Genomic DNA, 27,805 nt, shown 5'->3' on the forward strand with positions numbered 1-27,805 from the left:
ATTAAAAAGTACGTTCGACTCGTGGCACGCGCCTCAGTGCGTGTACAGACCTGCGAGAGTGACACAGTAAGTATCTGCTTGCGTCCTTTTATACCCCCTTCCACTGGTTAGCCTTCTTTGCTTCCCAGTAATAATTAACCGAATCCTGGGGTTTAGAAGTAATAACTAATCTATATCGTTATTTAATGTCACAATAAATACTCCGTGTTATGTAAACGATTAGAGTCGTTAATAAATATTATCATGTGTCGATCACGCAAGCCTATATATGACATTGAACTATATGGTATTTTTAAAACAAGTGTTATACGTATATATATATACTTATATATATATAAAGAAAAACTCAAGAAATTATACTTTCTAATTGCACCTTAATTTACGGAATACTTTTTGAAATAAACATAATACACTAAATATTTAAAACTATAAAGAAACTTTTCTTTTCATGCTTATATTCCTCGATCACTTTTGTATCAATCTGTCTTAGAAATAAAAATAAATACATAGAAGAGACTGGAGAGTTAGTTGGGACAAGTTGGTATACGGTAACTGTTGTAAAAATGACAAAAGATAATACTGTATAAAAAATATACTATTTCTGCAAAAACATATTCTATTTATTAGTTACGTGTAAAAAAATTATTTTAAAAAAGCGTATCAACTAGCCCCGGTTTCTCCTACTATTTTACAAAAAAAAATATATATATAATATAAACTAAAGTTATATAAATTTGACATAAAATAAATGGAAAATTTTGTGTAAAAACTTAAAAAGTCAATATATATTAAATTCATAATATATACCTTCCTTTTATGTAGTATCACATATGCAAAGTGAATTACTCGTCATTAGTGTCTACTTCGGCTCTCTTTCGTTCACGTAAGTCACGTTGTCTGTTCGTTGATAAATTTGCAATGGGCAGCAATGTTGCGGATTACGAATTTCGGATTAGAAATTTATCAACGAACAGACAACGTGACTTACGTAAACGAAAGGAGACGAAGCAGACATTAATTTTAACATATACATTTTCACAAAATACTTTGAAAGGAGTATGATACAATATACAACACATGTATCCCTCCTTTTGTTACTGAAGTCACACGTAGCAGTGTCTAATTGCTACGTGTGGAAGAATCAACAGCTTAACGTCTTTCTTCTGAGAGACGAAATATTAAAACTGTGGTCAGATGGACTCAAACCCGAGTCCTCGCGATTCGAGTTATGAATCTGGCACTTATGCCAGTAGACTAAGTCATTTAATTTTCAAAATTTTAATCATTAAAATATTAAGTTATTATGTTTAGTCCCTATATATATACCTACCCGTATTTCTATTCGTATATTTTTCTGTTAATTCGTATTTTTATTTATTTGTGCCTACCAATTCATGTATTCCTACCTACCCATATTCTTACTGCACAAATGTGAAGTAAAACTCCAGATACGATGGATACCTAATCGTGTCCCTGATTGTATATTGGTTAAATCCAGAATCCAGCGGAATTATTTATAACTGCAATTATGCAAAATATGGACAATAATTTTAAAGATATGGGCGCTCGCAATTTAATGCGAGCAAGTTAATTAGCTTTCAATCGTATATCACATAATTGCATACTATTTCTCACAAGTATGCACCTATTTTACAAACTTTACACTTTCATTTTGGTCAATATAAACTTTACCTTATACATATAAATCGTAATTTTCCTGACTAAATCCATTCTGACTGTATATTAGCCAGAGAATGAGAAGGAGAACAAACTTCTTCGATACCGGCTGATTATAAGAGCCAGTAAATTATAAAGTTATAGTCGATTACGAATTGTTACGATCGTTAACAAAAGCGTGTTATTAATTATATCAAAAGATAAATAATCACGTTGAATAAAATATTAATTACATTTAAATTTAATTTAATTTTGCATTTAATTTCTCAGCAATACGCGTAATTAACTTTTTCGACCAAGAAATATATTGAAGCGAGAAAATATATAGAAAGCGAGAAAGTATTATATCATCACAAAGAATGTAAAGAATTTCATGTTAACCGCGTTCTAATCAAAATCATCGCGAATAGTCGAATAGTTTAAGAGTACATAAAGGACATACATACATACATACATACATACATACATACATTCATTTTTATATATATAGATAGAATGTATGTATGTATGATGTATGTATGTATGTATGTATGTATGTTCTTTATACACTCTTAAACTAGTCGACCGAATTTTTACCAAAAGTATATAAAATAAGGGTAGAATTTTCCGGGGAGTGTTATAGAGTGTATAGTTTTTCGTTACCGATCTTTTTGGGAACCGGTATCCGAAATTTTTCCAATTTTTCCAATTTTTCGGGAAATAATTGACCGAATTTTAAAGAATTGTATATGAATCAGGGGTAGAATTTCTCTGGGAGTGCCATAAAGTGTATAATTTTTTGTTACCGATCTTTTTGGAAATTGATTACAAAATTTTTCCAATTTTTTAGGAAATAATTGAGTGAATTTCAAAGAATTGTGTACGACGGAATTGCCGCTGATCGGTAAGTGAAATATCGGAAAAGCGAAAATGACTCAATAGTGTGAAACTCGAGTAGAAAAAGACCAGTTACGACATGTTTAATCCATAAACACTCTTTATGTTTGTCTACAATAAGGATATTGAAACAGAAATAAAGTCGTTTAAGAAAAACGACTCCCGGGCGAAGCCCGGGTAACCAGCTAGTACTTAACCCTAGAAAGGTAATGTGGGGTAATACGTTGCCCCACGCGAAATTCAAATTGCGCCCCTGCCTTAGGAAGGTTAGTTTTCATACCGAGACCCTAATCATAATTCAGTTTAGTCATCCGGCAGTCGACCTCCGTCATTCATTGCAGCGAGTGCGTTAGATCCGTGCAGCAGCTGAAAACCGAAAAAGAAAATCGTTTGGGGTAACGTATTACCCCCTTTGGCCGTTTACATTCGACATTTACCACAGTAAAGTACTCTCTAAATTTCTCGGAGTGAAAATTCGGCCGATAGAGTGAGATTTCACTCTTTTGGAGTGAAATCCAAAAAGAGTGAAATCTCACTCCAAAAGAGTGAAATTTCACTCTATCGGCCGAATTTTCACTCTGAGAAATTTAGAAAGTATATTTCAGATTTTTTGTGAAAATCGGTAACGAAAAATTATACACTTTATAGCACTCCCCGGAAAATTCTACCCCTGTTTCATATATAATTGTTTAAGATTCGGTCAATTATTTCACTTTTGCTGTTCTTGCACAGCAACTGATTAAAACTTTGTAAAGTTTTTGTGGAGTTAATTTTACTGTTTCCATATACTTTTATAACTTTTGACTACCTTTCAAATAAATAATAATCGACAGAATCTGTTTTACTTTCCATTTCTTGCGATTTTTCCCATCCGACAGTTTTTCATCATTTCCTCTACTTCAGATGTTCAAAGAAATATGTTTTTTTTTAAGAAACAAAAAAGTCGCTTACATGCCCTTGAAGGTTGTTTATTCGTCTTTTAAAATCCGTTGGAATTTTAAAAATCGGTGAATTTTATGAAAAACTACAGCATTTTTAATAAAAATAGTCATTTCAGCCCAATTTTTGGTTCTTTTTCTTGTTTTTTGAAATTATTTTACTGTTTTTTTTTACTACCGCAAATTGATGACTACTATCGTCTTTCCTATTAAAAAACAAACAAAATTATCTATTAAAAAGTTGTCTAACAACAAATAGAAACATTATACACGCGGTACAAGTTTGGGGTAATTTATTACCCCGCTTGGCCTTTCACGTATGAGAAAATTCATATTACCTCTCTAGGGTTAATATAAAAACATGAAACAACAAAAATTTAAAAATCAGGTGATGAATTGATCAATAAATCAATGAATGGGCAAACAATTTTTAGTACAAATCCGCGTCGCAAACCGAACCGCGAATCAAACCGTGAAATATATCTCGAACATCTCACCTCAAATATCAAGTAAAATATACAGAATGAATGACGTGAGATCCAAAAGGGACGATAATGTCTCAAGCAATATATTTACAAAATAAGTATCGCAATCAATATAATAAATTTATCATGTTCTTATGTGACATTTGTCTTTATAAATTTTTACATATATATTATGTACATACATTTATATAAACATCGTATCATTTTATTGCAAAATGTTGTTAAAATTATGTTTAATGTGACATATGCAATATGTATCATCTCAAATTATATTATGCGTTTTTATATAATTGATATAAAAACAATCAGTTTTGAGATATTTCTATTAAAAAAATTATTCTGTCCCGAAAAAATATTTATTGGATCTAATGTCATTTTATTTCATTTATTGGTACAAAGTCAAGCTAGTAAATGGATAGACTATAAAAGATTAGGATGAAATTGACGTGTTTTATATATGTACATATAATAAAAATAAATGTGCAATTAGCAATCATTAATGTGATTTATATGTAATAAGATTCACGAAGAATATGTGCAACGTGAACCAAAATATCTTTTAGTCTTTTTCATTCATCGATATATACATGTTTTGTTTATACATTTCGCTTTCTTGCATCAATTTATGTAATATTTAATCCTGGAGAAAAAACATACATTTGTAAAAAAATACAAATTGTTATAACAAACTTCTTACATATAATAGTGCGATTAATTTTATTTTATTGAACCTATCTATTCCTCATTTACAGATATTTCTCTTACTATTTTTTATTTCTTTAATTACGAACAAACTATCTTTATCTATTCCCTATCTATAGAAAATTATTTTTACTTATTATTATTGATTATCTAAAAAAATATCTAGAAATGTTTTTAAAATTTTGTCTGAAAAATAAACGTCAAGAAAAAACTCAAGAGATGAGACAGCTTATATAAAAAAAATATCATATTTTGTAAAATTTTATTTTAATTCTCTGCCTCTTTCTATTTCTATTTTTCAATAATTATTTTAAAAACAAATTTAAAAATGTAATTAATTTAATAAATTTAGTTAATTGGTATTAATATTAAAAATGATTATAACTAATATAGATACCTACTTCACCTACTTGATAATAAAATATATATTTAAAAAATTCCAATAAGTCGCGCCTATAAAGACAATTGGTAATCTTCACGGTTAGTGTCTATGCAATAAACATTAGACGCATGAAATAAATTATGCGTCGACATAACGAGTTCTGTAAACTCGATGCGTGCTAACGCGAGAGCATTCTCCCGTAAGCACAATAAATCGATAAATGATAGATCTCCAGGATTAATTATTTAGCCTAATCTGATTTAGTTCTATCCATTTTAGGGAAACAAATCTGTGACAAGTCGCACTTATCTGCATTATTAGATAATACAAAAATATACAATCTAACATATTCACAGATTCGTGTTACCCCATTATAAAAAATTCATCATTACTCACCGACCAGATGCGCAACGGGCGGAGTTATTCAGCTATAGCTGCGATGATTCTGTAACACAAAAATGAAAGATTCACATTAAAGAGACGCTCAAAATGACCAACGTTTCAAAAAACAATTTATACACGCGTCTAATTCGCCTTTCAATTAGATTTACTAATTATCTATTATAATTATCTATTTTTCGGGGAAAATCTTTACGAGAATAAACTTTTATAAAATTTTAAATGGTTTTTCTTTCTCTAATTATTTCCAACTTATCTGAGATAAAACGACCCGAATAAGTGGGAAAGAATACTATTAATTTTTAGATGAGAATAAATAATACTCACCCCAAGGTTGCTCCGCAGGGGCCCGATGCCTTTGCCAAGCCTTCTCCTCTCAGAATGTCTACGTTGTCAGGCCTCCTCCTTCCGTTGCACAGGACACTCACAGAATAAACTGTCCAATATTCCGCGATCGAGAGCGAAGTAACTGTCATAACACGATCGCGATACTTTATTAAACACTCCCCGGAACGAAACGACGAATGTCTCTCTCCCTCTTTGACTGTTGACTCGACTTGCGTTGTATGTAGGTACTTATCCGCGAGGCGCGGCGTCGGTATGAAGTTGGTTGCGTGTGATTTAGCGGAAAACGCAGCTCGGTGCAGCTTGTCGAAGTGCGCCGTACGTCGGTAGTACGCCGATCGTTTTTTCGTTTGAAAAAATCGATATTTTGACTTTTTTTTTCAAAGTGCTGCCAAATTTGCAAAAATTAATATTTCTTAATATCCATGTGTATATACTTCTGTAGCTATACTCGTGTAGATTATGAAAAATTTTTTTTCATTGTTCCAGATACGTTCGTTGGAGACTTGTGCTGCTAGCCGCGGAACGCCATCGACCCTTTTTCTGTGCACTGCTGAGCCGCCATTTTGTAATAAAAATTAAAATAAAAAATGTTTTTTTGTACCTCAAGACAAGTGTAATAAGCCCTAAAAATTTCACATTGATCGATTCATTAGCAAAGTCACAAAAAATTCACAAAAAACCCTCTCATTTTTTGCTTCCGACTAGATATAACCCCTTAATTCGCCATAATTATTTCTCTCGCTTCACCTCATTCAATTTTTCAATTTTTTTTGTAAATCTTATCCATCTTATGTCAATAAAATATGCAAAATATATTTGGAGAATATCATACCAAAATGGATGTTTGAATAATGGCTATTCCGTCAGAATATTAGTTATATTGAGAGATGCGCTTGGTAAACTGGGCAATCCGATTTGGTGCTGTTTTCGTCCAGCGTTTTAATACTTCTGTCCATAGTTTTGGTATAGCTCTTAAGCCACACTTGCGATTCAAGGAGCTGTTGCTCGGACAGTATTACAATAAATTAATATTGAAGAAATGATATACAACTATTCTCAATTGTTTAACATACGGACGGAGTATAAATGTAAGTAAAAGGCATGTACTTTAGTATGATTCATATGATGTGAACTACTTACAATTTTTAATCGTTATATCGTTAGAGGAAACCTGATTTGAAGAAGATTTTGAAATCATTACACCTCTCTTTTTCATAGAAGTCTTAAAGTTTCTATACTTATAAAATAATTTTCCTTTTGACACCTTTCGTTTAACACCCTCCGTATGTGGTTCAATGTAGTATGCGTCCTAAATCAACACACTTTTTAGTTCCTGAGTTAATGGAACTTAAGAATTCGTGACAGATTTAAAAATCGTACGCACTGAACATTCTGTTGGAAACACTTCGGCAATTAATTCCGCCACGGTCTTAAAATGCGAATTTTTTAAGTCGTTTCCATAAACGACCATCAAATGATCAACGATTATAGTAGTTAATTTCCGACGCACAGCTTCATTGAGTTTACTATTTTTTTCGAAAGTACTCAGCACAATTCGTCCATCATTACACATTGTTAAGAAACTTTCTAATTTCTATTAAAATTCATATAAATAAATTAGAACAAATGCAATACTGAATAAAGCAAATATCGAATAACTAACTTTAATTAATAATATTTTATAGAAATTTTATAGAAGAGAGAATAATGGAGCCCATTATAAAATTGTTCAATGATCGCAATTTTTAATCGGGCCCTTTTTTTTAATTATCATAATAATATGTACACGTGTGTGTATGTGTGTGTGTGTGTGTGTGTGTGTGTGTGTGTGTGTAGTTAATGAACTACAAAATATATATGTAGTATAATGATACTACATATATATTTTGTGCAAGTTCTTATAGTTTAGAATTAAATGTAAAAAGAGTAGATTATATACAAAATTTAGGAGAAAATTTAGTAAATAATAAAAAAGTAATTAATGTACCACTTTAGATTTTAGTTTGTTATTGACGATTCCCGAAGATGTACTGATTTCACTTATTGATGATGTCGAAAGTGAACTTGACCTGGGACCGTATTCTCGAGCCTGCCTTAATGATTTTCGTATGCGACTTTCTATTTGAAAAGCATTGAATTTCGCATGCGAGTTTCATGAAAACGATTCGAGAATAGGGCCCCTGTATGTACCTAATATCTTCGAGCTTGACTTTCTTTAAGGTGCCTTTTCATACGCTGCACGCTGCGGCAGCAAAATGTCACGTGATTTTTCTAGAACTGCTTTTGCTGCATTCGCTGCTCATGAAAAGGAATAGCGGCAGCAGCATATTTAATCTTAACCTAAAATGTATGTTTTTTTGGTTGCGGTTTAAAATTAACCCTAATAAGTCACACTTCCCGAGAATCCCGTACTGGTCACACTGGGTGAAATACACCCCAGCGTGTATAAAAAATTGTAGATGAACCTTAAAAAAAAATATCCTATAGTAGTTTAAGTCTTCCTTAAAAAGACTGTATAGGTTTGATTTGCAAAAAATTAATTTAACATATGTAAAAAAATTGTTTTTAAAAAAAGTGGAAAAGTGCCATTTTTCACAAAAACTAATGTAACTTTTTTAATTTTTAAGATATTTTAATTTTTTAAACGGTTTTTTCATCCTCAGATGATGCACTTTTCACTGATTATTGCAGTTTATGCGGCCGTTCCAAAAAATATATTTATTTTTAGGTATAAAGGTGCGACTTTTTGCGGAAAAATGAAAAGGACATTTTTATGGAAAAAAATAGCAATATATTTATGAAAAATGATTTAAAAAATATGAAAAAAATATATTTACGTTGCAAATTACATACTTTAAGTAAATGAAAAGGTTACATTTTTTCATTCGATGCCATAGGCACATTCAACGCATAAATATGCCCGATGCTTGTCGCACATCCGTCGAAGGCAAGTGGGACACATGGAGCTCGTCTTTTTATCAGTTTCTCTCGGGCAAATTTTACATCTTTTTTGCCTATTCAATTTTGGGCGGTCCTCTCCAAATGCAGGTCTGTCCTGGAGGTGCAGGATATTCGCAATACCGCATTTGATGTTCTTGCGAATTGTTGATATTGTGTATCGTTCTTGCAGGTGTGCCTTGATCAAATGTAAATATATTTGATTAAGGCACGACTCTGCCGTCACGTTACTGGTGTCTCCTCGCACGCTATTTTTGCATTTAAGCAAGATTCGTGCATTGACTGCGGCTTGGTCTAGTATCCCTGGCGGAAATATTTCTACAAAATTTAAAAAACTATAAAATATAATTGCCAGAATCTATTAAATTCTACATGAATTTAAGAAGTACTACAAAATCCTACATGAAAATGCTAGAATTGGAACACTTTTGTAAATTTTTGTAGTATTTTACAAGTAAGCAGATGTTTTAATTTTTTAAGATTTTGTTTTTTCTTAAATTTTTAAAATTTGTAGATTTTTGTACTATTTTTTATAAATTGTAGTTTTTCATAAAATACTACTTGCAATAATTTCTTGATTTGAGAACATTGTAATTTGTGGTACTATTTCGTAGATATTTCTACAAAAAAAATAACAATTTCTACAAAAAATTAAATATTTCAACAAAAATGTACAAATCAATAATATCTAGACTCGTGAAAATGTCATCTATACAAACGGCGATGCGAGTCAAGCGCGGAACATGGTGCGCAATAAAAATTAAAACGTGTATTTACGAGTAAAGTACGTTTCGGCTCTTTCTTTGAGCCATCTTTAGCTTTATTAGCACACACAGGAAATTATTTCTGCAGGGCTCGAGGTAGCAAACTCCCTTCCTGGAGAGATGTCGTGATAAACGAGCTGGTACACACGATTATGGTGGACATTACCACTAAGAAACGGAAAAGGCATTATGTATATTCAATCTTTAAAGGAAACAAAAGAAGAAAGGAGAGAGCTCACCTCAAGTTCTGCAGCAGTCAAAAATATAATATATACAATATACATTAATTAAGAGGTCGTAGAAAAACGGTGTGGATACGGAGAGTCGCACATCTCGGAACAGAAACGAGAAAAACATGACATGTTCACGAGTCTAGATATATTATTGATTATACGCAAGCTGGAAAATGCGTTCTTTCACTTATAATTATTTCTCTTTTATTACTTATGTATTTGGGCCCTATGCAACTTCTTTACTTAAGGATTGGATTAAATTCAATAAGTGTTTTATTAAGAGTACGCACAGAAGGGAATTTTCTCGTTTCTGTTCCGAGATGTGCGACTCTCCGTATAATCCACACCGTTTTTCTACGACCTCTTAATTAATGTATATTTGTATATATTATATTTTTGACTGCTGCAGAACTTGAGGTGTGCTCTCTCCTTTCTTCTTTTGTTTCCTTTAAAGATTGAATATACATAATGCCTTTTCCGTTTCTTAGTAATAATGTCCACCATAATCGTGCAATGTGTATACCAGCTCGTTTATCACGACACCTCTCCAGGAAGGGAGTTTGCTACCTCGAGCCCTGCAGAAATAATTTCCTGTGTGTGCTAATAAAACTGAAGATGACTCAAAGAAAGAGCCGAAACGTACTTTACTCGTAAATACACGTTTTAATTTTTATTGCGCACCATGTTCCACGCTTGACTCGCATCGCCGTTTGTATAAATGAAAAAATGTACCTATTTTTAGTTAAATTTTGTAGTTATTCATAGAAATTTTTTCCGCCAGGAATGTCGAAAAATATTCGCATAGGCCATCGAATTGGCTGTTCTTCGGACTCTTCAAGCAATTCCTCGCGAATTGTACGGGAGCGCAAGTTATAAGCCATCTACTTTTCATGAATAATTACACAGCAAAATTTTTTTAAAAATTCTAAGCAACGAAAAACACAACTGTGTACTTGCCTCTTCACTTTGGAACAACGAGAAACGAAAAAAAAATACTCAAAAAACTCAAATTATTACGAATGAGTCACACTGGGTGAAATACACCCCACAATTCCGAGACGCCCACTTTGAACGGCTGCCGAGAAAGAACTAACGGGCCAAAAGTATATTACTGACGGGGATCGATACTAGAAGGTCCCAACTACCACAAGGCACAAGGCCCATTTCCATTGGTTTACTGGGTCGTTTTCGAAATCAAAAAAACGGTGGGGTGTATTTTACCTAGTGTGACTCATTAGAGTTAATTTTAACAGTCTGATAATGTCATACAATCAACATCAATTATATGAGTGGCACAAAACATGTGAGCAAATAATTCAAAAATATAATGTGGAAAACTTAAGAAGGCAAAAAATTGCGATTACGGCGACTGTTGGTACAGTTATAGCTTGGGCAACTGAAATTTCAAAGAAAAAGCGACGTTATAAAAAGAAACGTACCTGGATAACCGAATTTTTTGAACAACGTCGACGATATGGGTTTTACTATACGGCTTTACTTATATTAAAGTTAGAAGATTTACGCTTTCAAAATTATTTTCGAATGAGTACTATACAATTTGAAAAATTATTGGAATTAGTTGCCCCAAAGATTACTCGACAATATGCTATTCGTGAACCAATTGAAGCAGGACAACGCTTATCAATATGTTTGAGGTATACATATGATATAATGAAATAAATATTCTTTTAAGTTATGTTGCTAATCTTTCTATTTTTATTGTAGATATTTAGCAAGTGGAGATAGCATGACATCTATGTCATACCAATACCTTGTAAGTTTAACAGCAATATAAAAAATCATTTCGGAAACTTGTCAAGCCTTATGGGAAATCTTATCACCACTTGTATTAGTACAATGTAATGAAAGTGCCTGGAAAGCAATTAATCATGACTTCAATGAGAAATGGCATTTCCCACATTGCATTGGAGCTATAGATGGAAAGCATATTATCATACAGGTATGAAATATCATAAAATACTCTCTTTTTAACTAGTATAAATTATGTATGTACATATCTCTATCATATACAATTAAAAATTATGTCTAGAGTTATCCACTTATTATACCAATACAAAATATTTGAATGTCAAGTTTAATTAATCTATACTTTGCAGAGTCCTGAAAAATCTGGTTCAGCGTACTTCAACTATAAAAAAACCCACAGTATTGTACTCTTAGCTATGTGTGATGCTAATTATCTTTTCACTTACGTTGACATTGGAGCATTCGGTCGTCAAAGCGATGGTGGGATTTTCAAACAGTCTGAAATGGGTCAAAGATTTGCACAAGGGAAAATGAATGTTCCGGCTGCAGATGAAATTTATGAAGGAAGTACTACATATCCATATGTAATAGTTGGAGATGAAGCGTTCCCACTAACTTCATATTTGATGCGTCCATATCCTGGCAGAGGTGAACTAACGACTGAGAAAAAGATTTATAATTATCGATTATCTCGAGCAAGAAGATGCGATCGAAAATGCGTTTGGAATACTTGCTGCACAATGGCGATTTTATAGAAAATCTACTATTGCTAAAGTTGATACTACTGAGAAAATGGTAAAAGCGACAATAGTTTTGCATAATTGGCTTCGTAAGCAAGATTTGTCGAGAAGAGAAACATTTATAACACCTGAAATGGTTGATAGAAAAGGAAATGATGGATCAATAATACCGGGTACTTGGAGAAATATAGTTGCAAGTAATAATTCTGCTTTCCAATAAGACATTAATTGCTGCTACTTCTACACACACGCATACAAGAATAGCTGCAGATATTCGAAACAAATTCACTGAGTATTTTTATGAAGAAGGAGCCGTTCCATGGCAATTTTCACGAATATATCAGTAAAAAAAATATAAGACTAATATATATATACATATATATAGTAAAAAAATTATTTTATATTTAATTAACAATAAAACTTATTAAAAATGTACTATTAAGCGTAAATGTAATTAATTATTAAATTGTATAAGCAATATAGGATTAATACCTTTTCTAAATTTAAGAAATCCAAATGATTAATGAAATATACTTTATTAAATAAATAAAATCCACTAGTTATAAATATTTTACATTATATATTTTTATAATATGTAACATAGTAATTAATCTAGACTTTTTGAACATAATAAAAAAAAATAAAAATACTTTGGTGTAAGCTATTCTTACAATCCCTTTCGGGGAGACAGCGCGGAAGACGCAATAGGAGCTGACGTTGATCCGTCCCCTCTCCCTATGTCCCGGGGGACGGTAAAACTAAGGAAGATGATAGCCAATAGCCAATAGGAGAAGTACGGCGGACACAAAGTTCCGTACACTCCCTATGCCGGGAGTGCGTCAACGTAGGTTAGGGGACGGCACGGTGGGTCGAACGCGTATCGCGGTTGACCCCTCCTGTCGCTCCCATGGATCGCCGACTTTATCGCCGACTTTAGCGGCGGGAGTTCCGCTCGCCCGCTGCGAAAGCAACCCCGGAAAGGGGGGGTGACGGATGGGGGTGGTGACCACTCATCCGTCACTTAGATTAATTATCACGGGAAAGCTCGCCAAAGGCGGGGTGCGGGGGGACCCATGGATGTGATCAGTGCGTTTCCCGGAGCCCTCCTCGCGACGCACGGTGTTAGGGTCACTCGTAGTGGTTTTAGCCGGTAGGCTGCGCTCGCGTAAGCGGGCGTAGAATCCGGCACTCCCCTGTCCTGTTCCCGCAGGACGGGGGGTCTTTTTCTCTCCCTCTCTTCGGAGGGGGAGAGGGGCTACTGGTTCAAACCCGCGGGGCGTTCCCCGATCGGGGCCCAAGACTGGTTGCCGAGGTACTCCCCGACGGACTCAGGTCCCGACTGGTTGCCTCGGCGCTCCCTGAATGGGCCTCGTGACTGGTTGCCCTGCGGGGATTCCAGTACTTGAAGATTTCCACCACGTAAAAAAAAAAGCTATTCTTACAATACCCTGCATTGTTTGCATAATGTCCATTTCTACCAATGTAGATTAACTTTAATCTCGGTTTAACTTACTTTCTGGTAATTGAATAGGCTCGGAGATAACGTTCATTGTTGTAATTGCATCTGCAATTTTGTTGATTGCAACACTTGATTCTGTGGTTTCTGATGACAGGTTTGCTATCAATACAAAATAAGTGATAACTTTTTATATTTTCACAAGGATAAATATTAAAAACACGAAATACTTACAAGATCGATTTTTCTTTGGAATCGGTGGAATATTTTCTTCATTTTTCTCATCGTTAGAAAGATTTGAAGTTGTTCTTTAATAATATGATTATATCAGTTAAAACATTAATGAAAGCAAATGTTAATTCAAAGTTAAAATAATTTTAAAACAATGCAATACTTTTTTCTTAAAGATACATCGCGCAAAAAATCCAACTGATCAAAATGTTTCCATTTTCGCTTTGATCAGGTCGTCCTGATCCACTAGGTAATTTTTCTTCCGCCAGTTTACGATAATAAGTATCTCGTAATATCTTTCATTTTTTTGCAGTTTCTTTTGGACTCAAACGTCCTATAAAAATAAATAAAATATATTAGCAAAACAGCTAATTATCTTCATCAAAGAGTTTAAACATTTATATTCACAGGTTATTCAATATCACATATTTGTAATACCTTGCAGAGCTTCCGAAACTGCTTTCCATGCTTCACCAGTTATTGCTCCATTACGTTGTATTAAAGGTAGATTATAATTGTATAATGCTTCCCATTTTGAAACCTCTTCTATAAGCAATTCTTCTAGTTCCGTTGAATCAGAAGAATTATTGACTGAAGAAGGTTCTTCAACCGCACCATGTTCACCTGTATTTTTTTCTGGATGACTCGATGGCTCATCAAGTACAATGCTTTCTACACCATTATCCATAGCACTTCGTCGCATTATTAATCCATTATCTATATAAAAAATTATCACATACATTATATACACAGTTATATCATATATTTTCATCATTTTTCAAGAATCTACAACACACATTATTTTAATTTATATTTATCGCATACTGGATAAAAATATCTGTTTCTATCAGTGAAGTAACGTTTATATCCTTCCAATCATTTATGATTTGAAATTAATAATTCTTCCGTAATTTCTTCACAAATTTCACAAGTATTAAAACATTTTATCTAACAGAAAAACAAATTAACAGTCAACACATTTAGATTATATTATTTATACATGTGCAATTTTTCATTAAACGATTTAAAAAGCAGAAAAGTAATACTACCAAAATTTTTTTATTTAGAGAATAAATTATAAATTTCTAAATTATAAGAATACTTTATAATAACCAAGCTTAAAAAAATTATAATAATTGCAGTTTATCAATTACGTTTGTGATATTGACAAATTGAGGTTATGACTTTTGCTTACATTACAATTAATTATTCATAAACATTTTCTATACCTCATTGAACGCCATTCTCTCAATTATACATTCCTTAACATTTGTTGCAAACACTACACAAGTACGTATGTAAATATTGGTTGCTTTCCTGACTTTGACTTCGAGCGACTGGACGGAATCTGGCTTTGCTGCTCTTTGTTCGTTTGGTTGAACTTCAAAACAGAAGAACGAGATGCAGTAAAATGTATTTTGCGCCGGAAGTATGTCATGTTATAAAAAATTTTCAACCAATCACAGCGAACTGCTGCGGCTGCACACTGCGCATGAAATGGTACCTTAACATGGTTGAGATTGTGCAATTTCAGCAATTTCTTCAAATTTCTCAAGCGTGTTAATTTTAGTCGATAGTTCATCATTATCATTGTTCTGATTGTCAAGATTCTCGAGGTTCAATGTTTTCTGCATTTTCGCCATTATCTCCAAAATTGTCCATTGAGTCTTCGATGTTACTCACTGTGCTATAGAAATTAAAATTATTTTATTATAGATTATACTAAATATAATAACTTTAACATTTATATAAAAAAAATATATATATTCCATCGACAGCAATTGGCAAAAAATATACATATACTTCACAACGTTTCAACCCACACTGAAAAAAAAATTTGTTTATATTAAGTAAACATATTTATTTTAGTATTATTTCCTTGATTTAAAGAAATATTTTGTAACTTTATAAAGAATTTATTTTATACTTGCAAATATTTATTTAAATATTGGAAATATTTGTTTAACATTTTATTTTTTTGTTTTTAAGTATACAAATTTTTAATTTAAATATTATTTTCTCAAAAACAGCAATTTGTTTTTTAACATGAAAAGCATTGCTTTTTTTAATATTAATAAAACAAGTTAAATAAATATTTTATTAAATTTACGAACTAAATTTCTTAATTTAAAAAAATTAGATACTTTGCTTTACTAAACATGCAATTATATTAAAATAAATAAATAAAAACTTAATGGAAAGAATAAGTTATTTCAAATAAATTAATGACTTATCAGAATATATTTAATTATTTTTTTCAAATAAGTAAATAAATTACTTGCACGTGAAATAAATATATTTTTAATGTAGACAAATAATTATAAAAATCTGTAATAATAAAAAATATAAAAATATATTTTCTTCAATGAAAGAAATAAAAATATTATGATTTAGTAAATGTTGGCGGGTGATAAATCAAAATTTGTTTTATTCAGATTACTATATCGATTATATGATTACAACGATTACAGGATTACACGTGGTCAAACGTGCGACGTCAGAAAGAGAACTGAACTAGAATCTATAAGTATCGAAAGTAGAATAGATACACTGATAAAAAAATATTTTTGATGAAATAAATACATTACATTGAAATATTAAATATTTTGATTTAAATAAATATTTATTTGCGCGGCGAAAGAGTTTGGCTCGCGCCCGCTAAGCGGCGCATCGCCAGTATCATTTTCGCGTAATTAAAATTCAACATCGATTCCTATAACTAGGGCCGCTCAGCAGAGTTTCTCCAATCCCAGTGTTCTCACTCAGGGTCGCCAGTCAGGGCGTGCTCACCCACATGTATTATTCAATTTTCAATTATAAATATGTATAATTCTATTTTAGGTTAAAATTCTTATTTTTCATGTAGTGCTTTTAAAAATTATTTGTTCAAATTGGTTCAAACATTTTCTTTTTTTGAAAAATGGGTTTTTTAATTTGAAAATATATTTTGTTGCTGTAGATTTATAAATTAACTTTCTTATTATATTAGGCCTGTAATTCAACCGCCAAAAGCCTTCTAAAATGCGAGTAACTGGCAACGACGAGATAACCAGCTTTAACTATAAAATATCGAAAGTACATCGTGTGACAAGTATATAAATAAACGAAAGTTCGCTAAAGTTCGCGCGTCGGAACAATACAAAATGGCATCTTGAACATAGAATTCTTCTCGATTTTTTTTCACATCTTTGGCTTGATAAAATTGAAATTATTAGTATCGAATTTTATTCAGAAAAGTGTAAACTTTAAGAATATGCATTATAAAATAGTCAAATATATCATTAATACAGTGAAATTTGGCGTAAAGTCAAATTTTTCCATATTTTTGTTGTATTTTCTCTAATAAAACACGCCACAACTTTTTTCTGGTTAATTTTTTGACAAAACTGTTCAAATGAAAGTTGTAGAGCGTACTTTTTTACATAAGAAACACTTATAATGGTAGATACAATGCTGCCCAAACGTATGTGATATGATCTCCGTTTAGCGTTGCGTGCGTCCGTCCGTTGCGTTCGCGGTTCGATCCTGCCAGAGCCCCTTGCACAATGCCAGGCAACAGGCAATAGGAACAGGAAATAACCAAAAAATCGTTAATTACAACCTCAAAAATTCGAATGCTATGATTGGTTGGCAACAGGCAATAGGCACAGAATTTCCAACGTGACGAAAACTCTGTGTCTATTGCCTGTGTCATTGTTTATTCTGCATTTATACATGATTTCTGATTTTTATTTCCTGTTTGAATCGACGTTACGATACAAAAAGAAAGCACTTTGACAAACACAGCAATATAAATGAAATGCGCGTTACATTGGCAAAATTAAAACAACTATCTCTACAAAAACTGCCACCTGCATTTCCTAATTTTCTTCAACACTTAAAAAGATGTAAGTGGCAAGTATATGTGTGGAAAAATGCTCATTTCCCAGTCATTGAAATTCTTGATCCAAAAGAGTACGGATGGCAATTAATTAATGGACAACTGATTCCCGTTTATTAGGTCCTACAAGTTTTCAATTACTACAAAAATATATATGTAACTGTAGTTCAAAAAGTTTTTCTTGCAGAACATCGATTTCATATTCTTGCCGTGCTGCTAATTTGTCCTGCAGTAAAATTTGCAAATGTACTGGAAAATGTGGCAATAATTCAAATGACAAGAGTGAGGATGATGAATAAGTTTCTTCGCGTCAATATATTATATTAAAACATAAAAATTAAAAAAACTTCAAAAATATAAAAAAAACAAACAAAAAAGTAAATAAAAAAGTAAATAAAAAAAAGTAAAAATAAATGCACTTTTAAAGTCCAACTCTTATCCTTCTCGTGGTATTGTGCGTAAGTAGATTTATGATTGAAACTAAAAGAGCTCTGGCAATAATTATAAAGTAATAATAATGATAATAATAATAATAATAATAATAGTGGGACACCATCGACCGGCTTGTCCTAATAGTAAGAATAACAATAATGGTTAGTTCATAATCATTTTACTACTTGAAAAAGCAAATGTATTTAAAGTTTTAGGTATAATATGACTATGGATCGCCATAGTACGCAACAACCTCGTGCGTAATTAAAATTTCTTCACTTACGTTTAAACATCATTGTATCTACCATTATAGGTGTTTCTTATGTAAAAAAGTACGCTCAACAACTTTCATTTGAACCTTTTTGTCGAAAAGTTAACCACAAAAAAGTTATGGCGTGTTTTATTAGAGAAAATATAAAAAAAATATCGAAAAATTTGACTTTTCGCCAAATTTCACTGTATTAATAATATATTTGACTATTTTATAATGCATATTCTTAAAGTTTACACTTTTCTGAATAAAATTCGATACTAATAATTTCAATTTTATCAAACCAAGGATGTGAAAAAAAATCGAGAAGAATCCTATGTTCAAGACGCCATTTTGTATTGTTCCGACGCGCAAACTTTAGCGAACTTTCGTTTATTTACTTGTCACGATGTACTTTCAATATTTCATAGTTAGAGCTGGTTATCTCGTCGTTGCTGGTTCGGTAACAAATTTCAGGGTGAGTTGCAGGCCTATATAGAAAAAAATAATTTATTTAAAAAATGATATCATTTTTTAAATTTAGTAAACATGGTTTTTATTTAAAAATGAATTTTTTTATTTAAAAATATATTTTCTTTTTTTGAAAAATGAGTTTTTTTATTTGAAAATATATTTTGTTATTGAAGGTTTATAAAATGTATTGCTTATTTAATTCAACTAACAATTTACTTAAAACAAAAAATTACTTTTTTAACTTTGTAATGATTTTTTTTGTTCAAAATAGCAGTTTTTTGGTTTAAAAATATATTTTATTATTACTACTAGAAATCAAACCTTTTGATTCATTAAAAAAAAAAAGATTTACTTATTTTAAACATTTGCATATTTATTTGAAAAACAAAATTTTTTTTATTTTGTAATGCGTTTTATAGTTAAAAATATTAGTTATTCAATTGAAGTATATACATTTTGTTTAATAAATAACATTTACTTACTTTAAAGAAATAATTTTTCTACATTAATAAATGTTTTTTTTCTTTCTAAAAATACAAATGTTTCAAATTATGAAAATAATTTTCTTGCAAATAGTTAAAACAATGGTTTTCTTGATTCAAATTTAATTTTCTTGAATCTAGCAATTTTTTTTTTAGTGCAGGATTCGGGTCCTTATCAAGTGATCTGACAAAACAAAAGAAACAAACGCGAGGTCAAATAACAAAGTCAATAAGTCAAAAATTAATAATTAAGAGTTGAAAGTTAAAATTTCCCAAAGTATAAAAGAAGTTCCTTTAAGTCAATGCGAAAAATTCTTAAGGCGCAAAAATTCATACCTGACGAGAAAACGAGAACCATCGTCGGCACATTCTCAGTACTTGTGCTTATGAAATTTTGGCAGAAACATCACAAATGAGAGGCTAGAAAATTAATAAATAATAGAAGTGATGTTCAAGTTTAAGAAAATTAAAGTGAGAGTACTTATTTACACAGAGAATGTCCAACGACGGCGCCAAAAGGTGAGCATTGCGTATCATGCTGACGAGTTACAATACGGATCGCAATTCTCTCGAGCCGCAACGGCGACACATGTTCACGCGATGGGAGTCAGGAACGAACTGACAGTTTCGTACATATTAAACGCTTACAAAGAGTTATCAGAGTACCCAACAGCAGGGAAACAAAACAATTATACACTCGAGATGACGTTGTCGTATATGTGATTCAAGTTATCGGTGTCTTTTTTTAGATTAATTGTATCTGAATATTTTTTTATTAAGAACATTTCTGCGATTTCTCTCTTTTTTCTGTTCTTTTCCCTATGCAAAATTTCCACCTCAGACCACATGAAATCATGATTATGGGATACGCGATGTTTGCTGACAACGGAATGTTTATCGTCGTCTTTCCTTATATCCTTAAAATGTTCGGTAACGCGCGTTTTTAAGTATCGTTTTGTTTGCCCAATGTAGGATGCACAGCAATCGTCACACTTTATCCTGTAGACCACTTCAGTGGAATTATTCCTATCGAGACGGTCCTTTCCCCTCTTAATAATAACGTCCAATTTTTTTGGAACAGTATGGACAGTATTGAGGCCAATGTTAGTAAGTGTGTGACGTATATCTTCGCCAAGACCTTTGACATACGGAAGTACGACACATTTCCGTGGATCGAATAAATTAGCAGGGGTGCTATTCACATCACGCCTATGCCGAAGTTGTTTAATTCTGATGTTTATGTGTTTATCGATGAGATCGATTGGAAAGGAATTGTTCAAAAGTATTTTTTTAACCACATTTATGTTGGATTCGTGGAAACTTTCGTCAGATAATAAGATCGCTCGATCAAGAAGACTCGTGATGGTATTAACTTTATATTTAATCGGATGGCTAGAGAAAAAATTGATGTAACGGCCTGAAAACGTATAGCCCAGTAAAATGACTCGAAAGAATGACCCCAAAAATCGCCTATTTTTGGTCCCGCGATATTCGAACTTAATTGTGTGTCAAATGATACCTTGTGACAAGATATCAATCACAAAAAATTTTCAAGTTGAGGTGAGAATTGATTCCAGAGATATGGGAGGTCAAAGTAGTCAAAATTCATTAACTCGTCAGCCCGTACGCTTTAAAGCACGAATTTTTCTTTCAGTCCGATAATTTAAAACTTCGTACCCGGGGGTTTTGCTACCCAATCAGCAGACAATATTTTTTAAATGTTTTTTAAATATTTTTTTTTCAGTATTTATACATTGTTACAGTTTATTGTACAAATAATATTTATTTAATGTTTATTAAACGTTTATTTTACATTATTTATTAATTTAAAATAATGATTTAGAAAAAATATTTATTTAACGTTTATTTAATATTTAGATCACATTAATTATTTGTTTGCAATAATATTTTTTACAAAAATTTATTTCACAATTATTCAACATTTATTTAATATTTATTTTACATTAATTATTCATTTAAAATAATGATTTCGAAAAAATATTTATTTAACGTTTATTGATTAATATTTATGTCACATTAATTATTCGTTTGCAATAATAATTTTTAAAAACATTTATTTCGCATTTATTCAACATTTATTTAATATTTATTTTACATTATTGATTTATTAAAAATAATGATTTAGAAAAAATATTTATTTAACGTTTATTTAATATTTATGTCACATTAATTATTTGTTTGCAATAATACTTTTTACAAATATTTATTTCGCATTTATTCAACATTTATTTAATATTTATTTTACATTATTTATTTATTTAAAATAATAATTTAGAAAAAATATTTATTTAACGTTTATTTAATATTTATTTTACATTAATTATTTATTTAAAATAATGGCTTAAATATAAAAATACCATTATTATATACGTCATAACATACGCTAATAAATTCTAACACGGTTATTATTTGTACGATTAACTGTGTCATTATTTGTGAGAAATTTTATATGCAAATTTCTTGCGAATGCTATAGCTTGAGCGAGTTAGACGGAGTCTACAAATGAAATGTGCAAGTCTCAGAGTCGCAGGAACGGCGGTCGTAAGACAGAAATTGACCACAGTCGAACGCTTTTAACTGTTATATTAATTGGTCAATTTCTTTCTTATGACCGTTTCTAACGACTCTGAGACTTGCATCAAACCGCTCAGTAGCAATCGAATGTGATTGGTTCTTACTTTTAGAACCAAAGTGTGTGTTGATAATAAGACAACAACTCAGCACTCTCAGCAGTCGTTCTGCTGAATTATATTGTAGACCCCGCATTAATTACGGCTCCTCTATTATACTGTACACATTAGGACTACACGATAACACAATAAAGTGACAAAGCGGTGACCAATCACCGTTTTCATTTTTCCAGAAATATTAGGCTGCTTTCGGAAACGTCACCCGAGTGCACACGAGTATATATACTCTCTTCTCTTTCTAACTCACTGAGTTAAGCGGGGAGCACACACTTCTGCACAACGCATAATGCATAAGCATAAAGGTGGAAGCACATAAAATTGCAGGAGCCATGAGCAAAACGCAGAAGCCATATGCGCATGCGCTATGGTATCTGCCTGTATTCTGCCCATGGCTGTGGCTTCTGAATTTTCAATCTACATAAACTATGCTTATGTATTTTTATGTAGATTGAAAATTCAGAAGCCATGGGCAGAATGCAGATACCATAGCGCATGCGCATATGAGTTCTGCATTCTGCTCATGGCTCCTGCAATTTTATGTGCTTCCACCTTAAGAAAATTGATTGGTCTATTTCCTTATGCATATGTGTATGGATCAATCAATTTTCTTATGTTTTATACGCATTATGCGTTGTGCAGAAGTGTGTGTCCGGGCCCTTAGAAGGAGAAGAAAGTATTACCCGGGTGATATTTTTGAAACAGCCTTAAGCGGGGAGCACACACTTCTGCACAACGCATAATGCGTAAGCATAAGAAATTGATTGGTCTATTTCCTTATGCACATGTGTATGGACCAATCAATTTTCTTATGCTTACGCATTATGCGTTGTGCAGAAGTGTGTGTCCGGGCCCTTATAATAGCGTACGTCGGTTCGGCGCGCTTGATTGGTCGCTTGAGTTGCGACAACGTGCGACGTGCTTATGTTTTGTGGACGTGACGACTAGAGGCCCTCTAGTTTGCGCGTGTCGAGCTCGCACGTGTAGCAATTCGCTCAACGCGCGCGGATCGGTTCGGATGTGTTTTGTCCGGAAGGAAAATTTTTTTAAGTATTGCGACTGTTACTGTCTGCATTGATTTCCACTCAGATTTTCAGTAATTTCCATTTAGACTTCGCTACGCTAACAGTGATTCAGATTTTGTTAACAAACAGTGGTAAATGAGGCCGTATTGTCCGCTGTTAGGCGGCAGGAGCCAATAAAGTGAAGAAGAAGAAGAAGCGTGTCGAGCTCGAGCAGTCGGTGACTTTATGGCGGAGCGTGCGGAGTGCGGATGTGTATTGTGTAAAGTTTCTAAAGTTCAAAAGTTTAATTCTCACATCATTATTGCCCTCCCGCAAAGACTTCCTATATAACTATTAAATTTCTTACATCAACGTATATACCGTCGAATGCAAAATCAAACGACGATCGACTCGCCGATCGACCCACGTTCCACGCCAGTACCATTTAGGTAAGAAGAGTACGTAATATTAATTTATCTTACATCCTAATATACAAACATCCTGCCTTAAATGCTCTATAAATACTCTATTCGTCCTGAGATCTGTCCTCTTAAATATAGTCTTAAATGTACATGTGCCATGCTATCATTTACATTGTACACACACACACGCACGTACGCACGTACGCACGCACACACACGCGACACACACACACACACACACACATACACGCATACATAATATTATCTATTTTATATAAATTATTTATATGACCCAACATCTAAGTTACTTAACGCCATTTACAATTACGAAGTCCTTTCTAGCTTCCTTTCTTATTATACAATTGCTGTATTTAAAACATATCTCTCGCAAAACGTACGGACAGTTATATTCTTGAAATAATTTCTTTCCGATGCATGCGCAGTTACAGTAGACTGTGAAGGTGGGTCCACATTATCGAGCCAAACCGCGAACCGAGTCCCGAACCGAATCTCGAGCAGAACTTGCAGACGAACCTCAAATCGAACTCCACCGCGAACCGCGAACATGAGTTAAAATTTTTTGAAGTCAAATCTCATATTGAAATTTATAATAAAATTTATATAAATTCTTAATACATATATGTAAAATGCATATTTATATTTACAATCGTATTTTTTAACATTGCAATATATATATTATAAATTTATTGCGTATTTATCACAGGTTTAGAGTATGTTTATGCAATATTAATTCTAAATTTTGTTTTATGGTTTGAAAAGGAATTAAGTTTTGAATACAGGAAAATAATAAAAGCACATATACATATATTCACTCATCTTTTCCTGTTTCCATACTTTTTTTATTTTTGCTTTTTCTCTTTGCAGAGATGCCAATAATGTCGTCATCTTTTTTTTCACATGTCACTATCACATTCGAGTTCTTTACTTATTTCTTCTTATAAAAAAAGTATGAGAACAGGAAAAGACGACTAAATATGTGTATACATATGCGTGCTTTTATTATTTTCTTGTATTCAAAGCTTAATTCCTTTTCAAACCATAAAACTATATTTAGAGTGGTACCAACTATATTTAATATTGCATAAACATACTCTAAATCTATGATAAATATGCAATAAATTTATAATATATATTGCAACGTTAAAAATACGATTGTAAATATAAATATGCATTTCTTTTGTTATAATATTCGGGATTTTTAGCGTCCCGTATATAATAATCTTTTCTGCTCATAATCACTAATTAATTTTAAACATTTTTTATCAGACCATTCCATTTTGTCTATCAGTAGTCGTGTAGACTGCACATACGTGGATAGAATCAAATACAGTGACTGGGCAATTACTCACGTTTTCTTTCATCGTTCATTTTTTGTTTTTTGTCATTATTTGTCTAGCTCGAAGCTTAACTACCACCCGACAAAGGGTATAATCTGATCATAAAAAGCATCTTTTGATGTTTCGTCGAAATACCGACTTTTGGTGGGACACTGCGAGCCAAACCGCGTATCATCAAAATCCTTGCAGATTCGTGGGGTGAGTACGCGATGGTTCGCACTGATGTTCGATTCGAGGTTCGCGAGCCTCGCGCGAGCCCGTCGGCTCGACAATGTGGACGCATGATCGGCTCGCAACGAAGTTCGGCTCGCGGTTCGGCTCGATAATGTGGACGCATGATCGGTTCGCGGCGAAGTTTGGCTCGCGGTTTTGCTCGATAATGTGGACCCTCCTTTACGTTTCGTTGTATTAGCGGAAGTTTATAGTTTTAAAGAGCCTCTCGTAACTGGACCTTCAAAAGGAGAGTTTCTTCATCGTCGTGATTCAGCCTGGCCCTTATGCCTTCATTTGAATTTCTTTGGGGCTTCTTTAATAAAGCATTTTGCTCTTCAGACAATACTCCTTCCCGTTTTGACTTAATGGAATCTATAATATAAAATTAAAATACATTATAAATAATAAAAAAATTGTTTTACATTATTATTTCTATACGATTCTCACGGCCGGTTCTACAATTAGTCATATGTCAAAGTCGGATATCAGAACGTAGCCGTTGGTCCAATGAGGAAAATTCGTTTTCAAAAGAGAAATTCTTTCATTAGACCATCGGCTGCGTTCGGACATCCAACTCCGACATACGACTGATTATAGTAGAACCAGCCACGCGCGCGCGAACCAGCTTAATATAAATTTTATTACTTATATTCCTCTCGTACAATCGCGTTGCTACCACTTGTTCTTCATTGTTCGGCATTATGCTTTTCCTGACTATGGTCACTCCATCATCTGCAAAATATGATTTAAAAACATCTTACTTTATCTTAAGGCTCTTGCCTACTTGCCGCTTCTATCCTTGCTTAATGACGTCAGAAGCGAGAAATAGCATGTCAAAAATTCTAAAAAAATAAAATAAAATAGAATATTAAAGAAATAAATTACAAAGATAGAAGCGAGGACAAGAGCCTTAAATATAATAATAATAATTAGAGTCCTTCTAATCAGAGTCTGACCATACAGTAGCATAACTTTTGATTGGTTCGCCATTTCTTGGTAAAAGCAAGAGGAACAGATAAGTATTAGTAGAATTTCTTAATACCGAAAATAATAGCGTATGCTTCCTATTTGTGAGTATGATTTATGTGTATCTGAAAGAGTTTGTGACGCGTATTGATAGCTCGTTCGGTACCATCTGGATAAAAATGCGATAACACCGCGCCTACACCGTATAAGCTTATGAAGGATCTTTACTTACGAAGATTAATCTATCAGTCCAGGACCATACAGGGGACCTTCCTCATGCTCAAAGAAATCCTGCTCAGCTGATTTCTCCTCCCTAGTAGCAATTCCGGCTTTTTTGCAGATCTGTCGAGACAAAGTCATCGAAAAGTGAATACTTTACAAGGTATTTCATATTTTATTACACAGATCTTACCTTCTCGGTATATTAGAGGTGAAACCGAGTGGCGACCGGACAGTAGATCAACATATTTCGCGAATCTGAGCCGTCACTTAGCCGCGTCCGGTTACAGTGAAGAGGCGACGATCGCGGCTACGCCAACGTGTGTTCGGGCTTGCAGGTCCTCTCACGCGCACGGTCAACGGAGAGGCCAAGGATGGAGAAACCCGCGTCGATACAAAAGCCGGGTTAAATTCTCTTCCTAAGTAAAAAAAATGGATGTTGGATACAATATAATTTAGAAATGAGATCGAAGTGTAAAATGGAACTAAAGCTCAGGTGTCGCGATGGGTCCATTTTTATGTTATTTTTATGTTCGCTCATTCTAGTTTTTAATTGCCGCTTTGTCTGTCCTACATAGGAGGCCTCGCAATCCTTACATGCAATCTTATAAACAACGTTACTATTGATGGCTAGTGAGTTCTTGTCCTTTTGTGCTTTAATTATGCTATTCATTTTGTTAAGGCATCTATAGCCTATTATGTGTTCCCTTCTATTGAATAGTAATGTTGCTTCTGATATGCCACACGCCTTTCAACTACTATTCAATAGAAGGGAACACATAATAGGCTATAGATGTCTTAACAAAATGAATAGCATAATTAAAGCACAAAAGGACAAGAACTCACTAGCCATCAATCATTCTGAAAAAGCAACATTACTAATTGACGTCAAAGTGACGAGTGCTTGCTACCTGGGAAGGTTTCTTGGGTAAGTACAGTACTCTTGTCTCGTCACTTTTCGTCACGAATTTTTAGGTCAGCCCCCCACTTTTCGTTTTTTTTCAATTTTTTCGATTGTGCTGAATTGTGCTAAGTTGTGCTAACATTGTGTTAAAATATTATTAAAAAAAAATAATAACAAAAAAAGTTACGGTAAAAAAATCATTTTTGGATATAATTTATTTTTTTATCGTAACTCTTTCTGTTATTATTTTTTTTGTATAATAACGACCTAGCACACGTCACCCGAGTGAGGGGGAGGCAGTCTTCCGTTCCCTGAGAAGGACGCGCGGTACGCGGTCGCGCGGACAAAGCAGATGCAACACTTACGTGCCGCCGGGTCCGCGTCACGTTTCGACGCGCGGCACCCACGTTGCCCGGTCGTCGCGACGATCCCGCGCGAGGTCGTCGGTGACCCCGCAACCTCGTTCTCCCCCCGGGTGCAGGTTAGGACGATGGGTGCGGCTGTAAGCGCTTATGAGCGTTACTCACGTCGTTCGCT

General features: G+C 33.0%; 2 long non-coding RNA genes across 4 annotated transcripts; both read right to left on the reverse strand.

The window, feature by feature from the left end:
• Window positions 1–12,766: 12,766 nt before the first annotated feature.
• LOC139820527 (uncharacterized) lies at window positions 12,767–15,881 on the reverse strand. 3 transcript variants are annotated; one of them, XR_011733991.1, is made up of 6 exons: window positions 15,461–15,881; window positions 14,395–15,337; window positions 14,120–14,290; window positions 13,960–14,033; window positions 13,783–13,887; window positions 12,767–13,653 (listed from the first exon to the last, which is right to left on the reverse strand). It is a non-coding gene; the product is annotated as an uncharacterized lncRNA (long non-coding RNA). The 3 variants fall into 3 exon arrangements; XR_011733992.1 differs by having other exon boundaries at window positions 14,395–14,673; window positions 15,186–15,881; XR_011733990.1 differs by having other exon boundaries at window positions 14,395–15,881.
• Window positions 15,882–23,489: 7,608 nt separating this feature from the next.
• On the reverse strand, window positions 23,490–27,787 carry LOC139820532 (uncharacterized). The gene is made up of 5 exons (XR_011733994.1): window positions 27,634–27,787; window positions 26,558–26,783; window positions 26,378–26,487; window positions 25,825–25,911; window positions 23,490–25,551 (listed from the first exon to the last, which is right to left on the reverse strand). It is a non-coding gene; the product is annotated as an uncharacterized lncRNA (long non-coding RNA).
• Window positions 27,788–27,805: the final 18 nt, after the last annotated feature.

This window comes from Temnothorax longispinosus, chromosome 10 (genome assembly GCF_030848805.1).
Source record: "Temnothorax longispinosus isolate EJ_2023e chromosome 10, Tlon_JGU_v1, whole genome shotgun sequence".
NCBI classification, from domain to species: domain Eukaryota; kingdom Metazoa; phylum Arthropoda; class Insecta; order Hymenoptera; family Formicidae; genus Temnothorax; species Temnothorax longispinosus.